The 11,312-nt window shown below is 42.5% G+C and overlaps 1 pseudogene; it reads right to left on the reverse strand.

The window, feature by feature from the left end:
- LOC136120214 (PR domain zinc finger protein 14 pseudogene) overlaps positions 1 to 6,348 on the reverse strand; it is a 51,952-nt pseudogene extending 45,604 nt beyond the window's left edge.
- Between the last annotated feature and the right edge of the window lie 4,964 nt (positions 6,349 to 11,312).

The raw sequence follows: 11,312 nt of genomic DNA on the forward strand, positions 1-11,312 counted from the left end.
TTTGTTCCAACCACATTCAAGTCCATGGAGAAGTCTTACTCACTTGTGCAAATCTGCTAATGAGAGAGTCCAGCAATGAGCACTAGGGAAGATGCTCTTAGGGAACACTTCAAGGGGATGCTTTTGCAGGGGATAATCTTGGGAACTTTTATTTCATGGAGCTTTTCTAGAATCATTTATAACCAGACTCAAGGACAAAATGAGGACACTTCAGGTCTGACTGCCTGATAAGAGCGGCTTTCTCATGTCTGTGCTGTCAGGCATCCCAGAAGGAAAACCAACAGCAACAAAGGCAGGACCCCACTCCTGCTGCTTGACCACCCAAACAATACAATAAGGCCCTGGCCTGAACTATATACCTGTATACATTTTGGGTAGTGTCTGCTACCTTTCCTGTTCTTATTTAACAAATGTACTGTCTTTTGTGTTAGACAAACTTGATGTTATCAGAGTCAATATCTAGGCAGCAGCAGAATCACCATATCTTACTTACACCGAGAGACAGATATGCTGGCAGCAGAGAAATAACAAGAGGATTGTCAATTGTCGGGAATATATTAAGCTTTTCCTGAATGTAGTAGATATAAGAATGAAAGCAAAAATCTGTTGGGAATTTTGCTACTATGCTATGAATATTAGTACATTAGGGGACCACCTTCAGACAATGTAGGGAACCAGTGGATATCTTAGGAATCCAATAGAGAAGACAAATAAGCCTCATGTTTTGACAAGGTAGAGCCAACCATATAACCATAGGAGTGTTGGGGCATCCTAGCACTTTTCAGACTGATCAATAACATTAAACACTGCAGTTAAGTCTGACAAAATGAAACTAGCAAGAACATATCAATGAACACAAAGAACCTGATTATTATCACTCCCACGGTGGAAAGAGCAACAAAATTGTAATTTATCTGAGGGTCCCACCATTAGAAAATAGGACACAGTCTGAATTTCCTTTCTCATTTTCACAATAAGAAAGTCAATCCGGTGCTCCAGGCACTATTACATTAAATACTGATCTGGAGTCACTGCATAGTAAGTTTTCCTTCTAAGAAATTGATTAATCCTTAATGAAGAATAGGGAGACAAAGCCCAACCTAAATGGGTAATTCGTTCAAATACAGTTGACTTTTGTCTTTAGAGTCATTCTTTTCCCATATTACATAACGAATGATTTTCTTTGGAATTTAATTTTTCGGACAGTAACACATACATACCTAATAAATCTTTGTAGATTATAAATGGACATTCTTGGAAAGCTTTCATTTGGTACAAATGAAAATGAACTAAAGCTAGCAGGGAACTGCCTTAAAACCTACGTTTCATGTCAGGCCCAACAATCAATAGTGCCCACTGAGGATAAATATATATATATATATATATATATATATATATATGTGGCTGGCTGCAAGGCTTCTGCTCCTGCTGCTTTCTGAACCCTTTGAGGCTATCAACATTCTCTGTGCTTCTAGGGAGAAGTGGAGGGTACAGACTTCTGGAACTAAGAGGGCCCTGAGATGTCCATCTGCATCAGAGCTACACAGAGCCATGGAGGTGCGTCACTGCCAATTCAAGGATTCGGTTCCATTCACTTCAGCTCAAAAGTTTTCTGCTGAGCCCTTAAGTACAGAGGTGTAATGAGAGCTAGAGGTAGGAAAGGTGCAAAAGACACAATTCCAGTCCTCAAGATACATATCATCTAGGACTTATTCAAAGCTCCCACACATGAGCTAAATAGTCAGGATCAATGTGTGATGATACTATTTACCAAGCTACATGCAGAGGTGCTAAGTGGGTGGAGTTATTTTTTGGACTGAAGTGTAAAGAAAATGACAGGGTCATCTTTTGGCCTTAGGACGCACTCACCTATAGTATCACTGGAAGAGTGTCCCAACTGAGATGTGCCTTAGGAGCTTTGGATGAAGAAACCCAATGGGGAATGCTCTTGGTAAGTTAAAAAGGTGTGTTTTCTGGAACTGAGTGTGTATCTTTCTGGAGATCCCAGCAGAGCACTGCTCAGAGGATGGCCGATGAGATGTTCCATACAACTTGCAGATGACCTCTAACCAAATAACCAGAAACTGGAGGGGGCCGCCCAGTCATTTCAGTCATTATTTTGCTGTTCCCCATTCCAGGATCACACAGAATCGGGGAGCTTACCTGGATCCCAGAAAAAAAGGGATCAGGCTGCTAACTGTCTATTCCAATCTGAAGATGCTGACCATATTCCAGTCTGAAGATGATGACCATTCTTATTTACTGAGCCCATAATGGCCCCTTAAAGTTTTGTGACTCTGCTGTTTTGAGACACAGTGACATATAGAAATCTTTGCTAAGGCTTTGAACATGGTCTCACCCCCTGGGTAGAAGCTAAAGCCAATGTTTGTGAAGTTGTGCCTTTTGCGGGGGACATTGCCACAAAGGACACACTCAGTTCTCTATCTAAGCAAACTTTACGCCCTTTTCTCAGTCTTAAGTAATCACTCTCTCTCTCTCCTGTGGCTATCTTCAAAGTCTTCAGGGAACTCAGGTTTTAAGAATGTGCCTTGCAAGGTATCAGTTAATACAAATTTCCCTCCAAGGAAAAGACAGCCAAAAAGCTGGGCTGCCTTTGTGGAATGGGGTAGGGAAAAATAGATGGGGAGAGCTCCTATTAACTAATATTTCAAGGTGTTTTCCTGCCACACCTGGATATTTGGAATTTTTCTTATAGACAATGATGCTTTAAGTGGTAAAATGATTCTTCTGAGGGCAGGAGGCAGCATGGATTGGAGAGGGGAAGGCATTATTGGGAAACCACTTAGAAGTATATTGTCAAAATCTAGACATGATGTGAAAGATCCTGGACCTTAGTAATGGCAGTGGCCATGGGAAACAGGACAGACATTAGAGGCATATAGAGAAGACTTTAATCACTGACTAGATACAGAAACTGTATGAGAAGGAGTCAAAGACAAATGTGAGCTTTCAAGTCTCAGGGAGTGGAAGATATTGACTTGGAGGGATAGGAAGGGGAGACAGGGGACACGGAGATGTGAAAGTGTTAGCAAGATAGTCAGTGACGTGAGATAATTCAACCAGACAAGCAAGTTGTGAGGTTGAAATTCTGGAAAAGAATTAAAGGCTACGGAAGAAAATTTGGGACCCACTTGAAAAAGGAAATAGTTGAAAATGTGAACATGAATGAGAACTCTGACAGAAAAGTAAAAAGGAAACCAAGACAAAGCTGGGCCCTGGAGTTTGCTGGTGTCTGGCACAGGCAGCTAAAATCCAGAAAACTGTCTCATGAAAAGGAAGAGAATCTCTTCAGAGATCTGTCCCTGAAGCCTCGGGGTCAAGTCAGGGTCAATGAAACTAGATGTTTTAGAAAGAACGGGAATAGCCAACTCAATATCAAGTTGGGAAACTAATATTAAAAAGTTATTGGAGTAGGTTTCTAGCATCTTTGTGAGAAAAGATTTAGTCATTTCGTGGGAAGACAAACAAGGAGTTCAGGAAAAACTAGGTGGTGAAGAAAAGGAGACAGGGCTTATAGACCCATTCAAGAAATCTGGCTGTGAAAATATGGTGACAAATAGAACAATAGCTAGAGGGTATTGCAGAATAAAAGGAAGAGTTGTTTCCTCTTTCCACATACCTAAAGAAAATATCTTTTCTGAGGGCCTGAAGTATCAGCCAGATACTGTTGAAGGAAATAACCAGGTTTTATAAGAGTTTGCCATTTGTAATAGTCATAGTGGAAGCTGTTTGCCTAGATTATTTGGCTTAGGCTCTACCATGACTCAATAAATGATTAAATGTCCATTTTTGTGGCTTTCTGAAAGAGACATTGACCACCATGGCACGGTCAGCAAGTGACAGTGGGTTCTTTATTCTCTGTTGTCATCACAGTCAGTAAGTTGACCACTCCTGCCCAGTGGCTGTCAGTTCACTGCAGAAGATACAGGAAAGAGAGCAAGAAGTTGCAAAGGAAATGTATACTTCAGTCCCACACAGAGATCTAAAGGGCTGGATCTAGACTTGTTCTCTTTTCAGAATTTGGAATTAGAAATAGGCAGAGATGGAGTCTCGGAGAACAGTGCCTCTGGCATTATGACTCACTATTTAAGGATATCATTAGGAGGGGAAGCACATGTCCTTCAGTCAGTCATCAGGAAATCACGACTGTCCGCTTATTCTACCAAATCCTGCAGAATTTAGCTGGAGAGGGTAAGAATCTGGAGGTGGAAACTTCGACACTGTAATGATTTCCTTGCCTAAATCCAATCTTTTCTATTTCAAGTCATGAAAACACATATTTTTAGATGGATTGATAGACATACACATATACAGAGTGCATATATATTATCTTTTCATAAACATTTACCTGTCAATGTCTGTAACTTAGGGTGCCTTTAAATAAAATCCCAACTGAATTAACCTAAAATACGATGTTCTCAATAACAGTTCCCAAAAGAAGATGAATCCTAAGAAGGACTACTTAAATTCATTCCAGAGAAAATAGGGAATAAATGAGAATACCAGGTAGAGTTAGAGGGTTATTATGATGAACTGATTTCTATATAATATGACGGAAGATTAGAGCTCATAGGGTTCTGCATTTTAAAACAAATCACTGCATGGAGGCAGAGGAAACATCACTAAGAATTTTGTTCTGATGTCTGGTTAACACTTTCCTCTCTTTAGAGATTTCAAAATTTCAGAGGGAAAGCACAATTTAAGCAGCCCTTTCACCCATTCAACAAAAAAGGCATTGAGGGCCTCCCATGAGCCAGGCACAATGTTAGGCTCCAGGACAAGAAGGTGAACAAAAAAGACCTTTCTCATTCCTGGGGCTGAGAGGATAGTGGGGAGAGGGGGAGAGCAGTAAACAATACTGGCACTGATGAATGTGTAATTACAAACTGAGATAAGTGCTTTAAAAGAAAAGAATGGAGCCCTCTAAAAAGCAAAGAACAAAGGACTCAAGGTGGAAGCGGGGTGCAGGGACACGGAAAGGCTTCCCTGAGAAAGGGCTATTTGAGCTGAGAACCAGGGTGAGTTAAAGCTAACCAAGGAAGGGGTCGGGGGGAAAGCAGCCGATACCCAGAGAAGAGCATGCGCAAAGGTCGATCCCGCCCCCAAGCTCAACCCTCACAGGGGCCTGGCTGTGCAGCTCCTAGTTAAGGGTTTAGCCTTTATTCCGAGAACAGTGGGACGCCTTTCAAGGGTTTTAAGCAGGTTGGTGACATGATCAGATTTGTGTTTTGAAAGAGCACTCTGGCTGCAACGTTGAAAACAAATTGGAAAGACATTGTCTATAAGCCATTGTTTCACAAAGTAAATGCTAAGGCCTGCAGCTGTCACAATCACTTTCTTGTGGTCACCTGACCCCACTAATATTTTTCTGCCCCCCTGTGGACATTTGGAAGCTATTTGAGGCTGAGGATTAAGAATTTATTGATCCCAGATTATTATACGATTATGTCAACATTTGGGCTAGAGACACAACACCTTTCTGTCTGCTCAAAATTTTGATTAGCATGACTAATCACCATTCTTGTCCGTGATTGAACAAACAAGGCCTAACAAACAAACTTCCGCATTTTACAGTCAGGCACAGTATCAGATTACCCTTCTCCTCCTTCCACCTCCATCGTTGTAACTGCTCATCATCTTTGTAGAGGCTCTGTCTGTGTGTTTTTGTTTTGTTTGTTTGTTTGTTTTTGCGGTACGCGGGCCTCTCACTGTTGTGGCCTCTCCCGTTGCGGAGCACAGGATCCGGACGCGCAGGCCCAGCGGCCATGGCTCACGGGCCCAGCCGCTCTGCGGCATGTGGGATCTTCCTGGACCGGGGCACGAACCCATGTCCCCTGCATCGGCAGGCGGACTCTCAACCACTGCGCCACCAGGGAAGCCCCCGTCTGTGTTTTGACACTCCACGTATCTCACCCTGTCTCTGACTTCCCTGGTTTCTCATCATGAGCCCCTGGTCAGTCGCTTCAACAGTGCTCTTGCTGTGGTGCGTGACTGAGGACAGCAGAGAAGGCACCGTCGAGAGAAAGAAAGAGTCTTGGGTACCAGGCGGGTTCCAGTCATCCTGAGTTGTTTGTAGCTTTATTGTAGAAAGGCCTGATTGCATAGGCCAGTTTACCAAATTTCAACTAACCAAAACCATGAGTGTGCAATTGCCCTCACCAGAACCCTGCATTGCCCTCAGGTTGCCTCAGCAGTAGTCCTGGAGCCCAGGGGGTGCTGAGCTGCAGTACAGGCTGGTGGTCTCTGCTGACATACACAGAGGAAAGCAGGGGCGGGGAGCCGGGCCAGTCCTGATGGCCCCAGCCTGGAGAACCCACCTTTCGCCATGCCGGCTATGAAATGTTGCTGTAGAGCTGATGTGCTTAGGGAGTATCCAAAACCTCCCCTCCACCGTGTGAAAAACTCTCTTCAACATTCCAGGCAAGTGGCCATCCCTTGGTGTCAATAACATGGCTTTAGTTGTTGTATCTTCCTTATATGGAGCCTAAGCAGACTCCTCCCTTAACTTCCACTAACTTAAACTAACTGTGGCCCCTGCCACCACATAGAAGGCAAATCCTTCCTTGACAAGGTGGCCCTTTAGTACTTTAAGTGTGTCATTATGTCTCCTCAATCTTCTCCACGCTGAAGCTCCCTATTTTCTTGCATGGGTGCTTCTCTGGTGAGCTTTCTAGGGCCCTGTTGTCCTGGCTGTACTTCTCTGGACTTGCTAGGAATTTGAAAAATACCATTCTTGAGAAATGTGTAATTGGCTGATTAAACAAGCTGGGCTCAATCAACTTTATTCTTGTATCCATTCTTTTCAAACCAGTTCTTTTTCCATCTGTGTACAAAATTTGAAACAGACCCCATAGATTTTCCACTATGGGAAATATTATTAGTCCCTTTGTTTGGGCACTAAACATCTAATAACTCTGTCCCAGTCTAATCCACCCCAGTTTAGTGAAAATTCCAAATACATGTCCAGTTTAGGGCTTACCCCCCACTCCTGCTCAGATCTGACCCAGTCTTTGAAGCCTGGAGTTGGGAGCAGTGTGGTTGCCTGCTTTACTGTTTCATAGCTCTTCCTCTTCTTCTCACCAGCTGCTGTTCCCAACCACGCCAGGGCTGGGCTGGGGTAGAAGAGACTAGGGGAAACTGGCTGGTACAGTTAGGTCTGTTGATGTCCTCTAGGCATAAGACATATGCAAAGCTGATTCTCTTATGTAGCACTTTTCCTGTTCCTCAGAGATGCTCTGCTGGTGACAGCTAAGCCACTGCTTCTCAAAGTGTGGTCCACAAATGAAAAAATTATGATCACCTGGGAGTTTGTTAGAAATACACATTTTGGAGCCCTTCCATCCTAAGGAATCAGAAACCCTAGGAGTATGGCCCAGGAATCTGTGTTTTAACAAGCCCTCTGGGTGATTCTAATGCAGGCTAAAGTTTGAGAAACATCGATCTAAACAATGGTTCCTCCCCTCTGGCTGGTCACTTACAACTTTGTTCACACCCTGGGTTCCTGGGCACATTGCACCTCCAGGCCTGTGTTCCCCTGCTGAGCTAAGCCCACAAACCAACCCCGGGAAACTACCCTTTCCCTGTAGCTAAAGGCGGCACATTTCCCTCCCAACATTATCTTCTCATTGCTGTACTCCTCAGGGGTCCCTGCGCCTAGATTGTCCATCTTAGACTTATGGGGACAGGTAGATGTGAATGTCTCTGTGCCCCAAACTTCAGGAAGTAAGTGCCAAGCTCTCAGGATGTTCTCTTGAAGCCTCCCTCTCTTGGCTTAATGAGAAGAGTATGCTCCTCTCTTTACCTCCTGTTGAAGTGGGTGATGAGCTCTTGCTGACCAAACTGGACTTCTGATCTGTTAACATGTTCCATGAAACTGATCTAGCACACCCCTTTGGGACATGGGAGGACTTTGATCACTCTTGAACTATTCATGTCCTTTGGGGCCTACTGCAAAAATCCAAGACAACAGTAGAGTTAATATTTGACATCTTTTTGGACATGGCAACCAAAACTCAGTCCAATTGGGTGGTTGTACTTTTAGCAACGCAGTCCAAGCTCACACCGGTCACATCCCAGCATTGACATATAAGGAATATATTGTCAATTTCCGTAAATAATTTTCACTCATGTTCCTCTTAGTTCACGTCTCCCAAAATTTATTCTTAGTTAGGTCTTTGTGTCAGTTTTAAAATGGATTTATGCTTCTCTTTATATTTAGCATGGTTATGTGCCACTCACGCCTTCTTGTATTCATACATTGCTGAGCTCATGGGACTTTTCAGACATTAACTTGCCTGGTATCTAGACTATCTGTCCAACTATGTTACCTACTTTTAAGTGAAATAATCACTGTTCCCATTATTCCTAGCATTTTTCCTTCTTGTTCATCAGAATTACGAACAAATTGCTAATTTCCTGATCAATTCCTCTACATCCGAGAGATGAAATCATCAACAAGGCAAATGAAGTACTTATCAGATGTCCTGCTGTCATTGCATTCAATATCCTACAGATGCTCATTCTGTATAGGAGCTATTCACCTTTCCTAGTTGGGCACTCACTGCTGCTCGGTAACTGATTTCTTAACTGCTCTTTATTGCTTCTCCATGGAGCTTACACTAACTCTTCTTTACCCCTTAAAATCCGGGCACCGTTTCTTCCCAACACTACTCATAGATGACCCCTCATCCATTTAACGAAAGAACTAATGTCAGACAACATGAGCTCCCTCAACTCCCCGCCTCTTGATCTCAAAATCTCCCATAATTTGATTCTTTTACTTTCTCCCTGTTACTATCTCAGAAAACATACCTCTTATGCTTGCCAAGACCATGCCTCCAACTTTGTCATCTTTTCTTACCCTCTTTGGGACTTTCATTTCTTTTGCCTCCTTAACGTGTCTCTCTCCACCAGCCCCCTGACATTGGCCTAAAAAACAAAAGTTTTAGTCCCATATCCTACAAACCAACCGACAAGAAAACACCCCTAGATGCTCAAGTCGCCATCATGTTGTTTTCCTTTGTTTCACTCCTGTTGACCAATCTCAGCTCGCTTTTCTCCATTCTCCTGATAACTTTCCATTCAGAGTTAGTCAGTGATCTCCTAACCATCAAATTCAAAAGCTTTTTCTTATTTTTCTTCATCTTGGAACCATAGACTTTTCATATTACACTTTATAGTCTTGACTCTCCACTGGGCACATGATAAGTCCTCAATCCAGATCAGTCTCGATTGTTGTAATGGCATCAGCTTCAAAACTGATCTCCCTGCTGAAAATCTCATTGTATATTCCATTGTCAGAATTACTTTTGTAAAGGAAATTCAGCTTTGCTTAAATCTCTTAAATAATCTGGCCCCAATATCCATCTCCAGCCTTATTGCCTAATGTTTCTTGACACACCAACCAAAGTGGATGACACAGAATGGAACCATTTCCCTCTTCTCCAAACAAAATGTTTTTTATTTCTTCAGGCTTTTGATTATGATGTTTTTCCACTTTGAACTTCTCCTCCTTCCCAGTTCTTTGTCACAGTACTTATGCTTTAAAATCTATCACAAATGCTACCTCTTCTGTGAAGACTTGCCTGATTCTGTTAGATGAGTGACTTCTTTTCCTCTAAATTTCTACAGGCTATTGGCATCCCTCATGTTATACATTCAAATATACGAATATGGATAATCACTAAATTTAGAGAGCATAACTTCTTTCTAAAATGACTACATCTTTCTTACACAAGGAAAACAATATAAAACCAATCCAGGGCTTCCCTGGTGGTGCAGTGGTTGAGAGTCAGCCTGCCGATGCAGGGGACATGGGTTCGTGCCCCGGTCTGGGAAGATCCCACGTGCCGCGGAGTGACTGGGCCCATGAGCCATGGCCGCTGAGCCTGCGCGTCCAGAGCCTGTGCTCCACAACAGGAGAGGCCACAACAGTGAGAGGCCCGCATACCGGAAAAAAAAATTAAATTAAATTAAAAAAAAAAACAAAAAAACCCCCAAAACCAATCCACCTTTCTTGTCTTGCATTAGTTTAGACAAAACACCATCTGAGAACTGGGAAAACCATAATTTTCTTTAGTGTTTTGCCTGTAATTTGTAAAACAACAGAAAATATTCCTGTGGACATGTTTAAAATTTTTCCCAGATGCCATAATCTCAGTACTGTATGGCAATGTCTTCATGACACTCACTGAACATCCAGATGCTGAAAGAGTCTGGAGGACAGGAACTAAAATGATTAGCAATTGTGGAAATAGGCCCTTTGTGGAAATAATTTATATATGAAGAAGAAGAAGGAGGAGGAGGAGGGTGAATTATTTGACTCAGAGAAGAAAAGGTAGGGGCAGGAAATGTTAGTTATTAGTCTCTGAGTGTCTAAAAAAACTATTATATGAGAGACACTGAGCAGCTTTTTCGTGTTCCTACTCAGAGGAGGACAAATGCTTTGGGCTGTTGCATGAGAGATTACAAAGAGACAGTGGGATAAGTCTCCAGACTCTAAAGTTGATAAAATTGTGGGGTGTGATAACATGTTGTCAAAGAAAGGGAGGACATCTTTCTACACTGGGGTCAGGGTGGTACCTTGGCTGAAAGAAAAGATACTGGAGATAGGGTTTTTATTCATGAGGTCATACATGTAGAGAAAGAAATGATTCTATCACACAGTGTATGAGAAAGCTCTTTCAGAAAACCTAAGTTAGGAATCTAATCTATACCCAAGGAAGGGAGAAAGGTTCTGAGAATATGGCCCTGTGGGTAGATGCAGTCTTTGAAATGACATTCTGTTTACTTCTCATGGATCACCCACTCCCTAGCATTGTGACTCTGGGAAAGTTATTTGACTGCTTTAAGAATCAGTTTTCTCCTCTGCAAAGTGGGGATAATAGCTGTGCCTCCTCCACAGAGATGAGAGTATTCTCTGAGATGATGATCAATAAATGTTATTTTTTAAAATTGTATTAGATATGTAGCACCTTCTAGGTACTACATTAGGCATATTCCCAATCATTATCTCCTTTACAGAGCAACATCCAAGCCCTATATAAAACAGATGATGCGACGACTTTTCACCAGAGTTATGTTCTTTAATTAAAAATGAAAGCCCTAGGTATCAAAGACCAGCCTGCTGAGTTTCTTTACCTTTCCCAACCACGAGACATTTCCCTGATGTCTGCAGCATGTCTTTGACGTCTGGGACAGAAGACCAATTTGCCTTTACCCCCACATGGCTCCACCTGTCACCATTATTATGTGATCTTTATAAAATTAAACAGAGAATGTACCAACCTTTT

The sequence above is a fragment of the Phocoena phocoena genome, chromosome 3 (assembly GCF_963924675.1).
Source record: "Phocoena phocoena chromosome 3, mPhoPho1.1, whole genome shotgun sequence".
Lineage (NCBI taxonomy): Eukaryota > Metazoa > Chordata > Mammalia > Artiodactyla > Phocoenidae > Phocoena > Phocoena phocoena.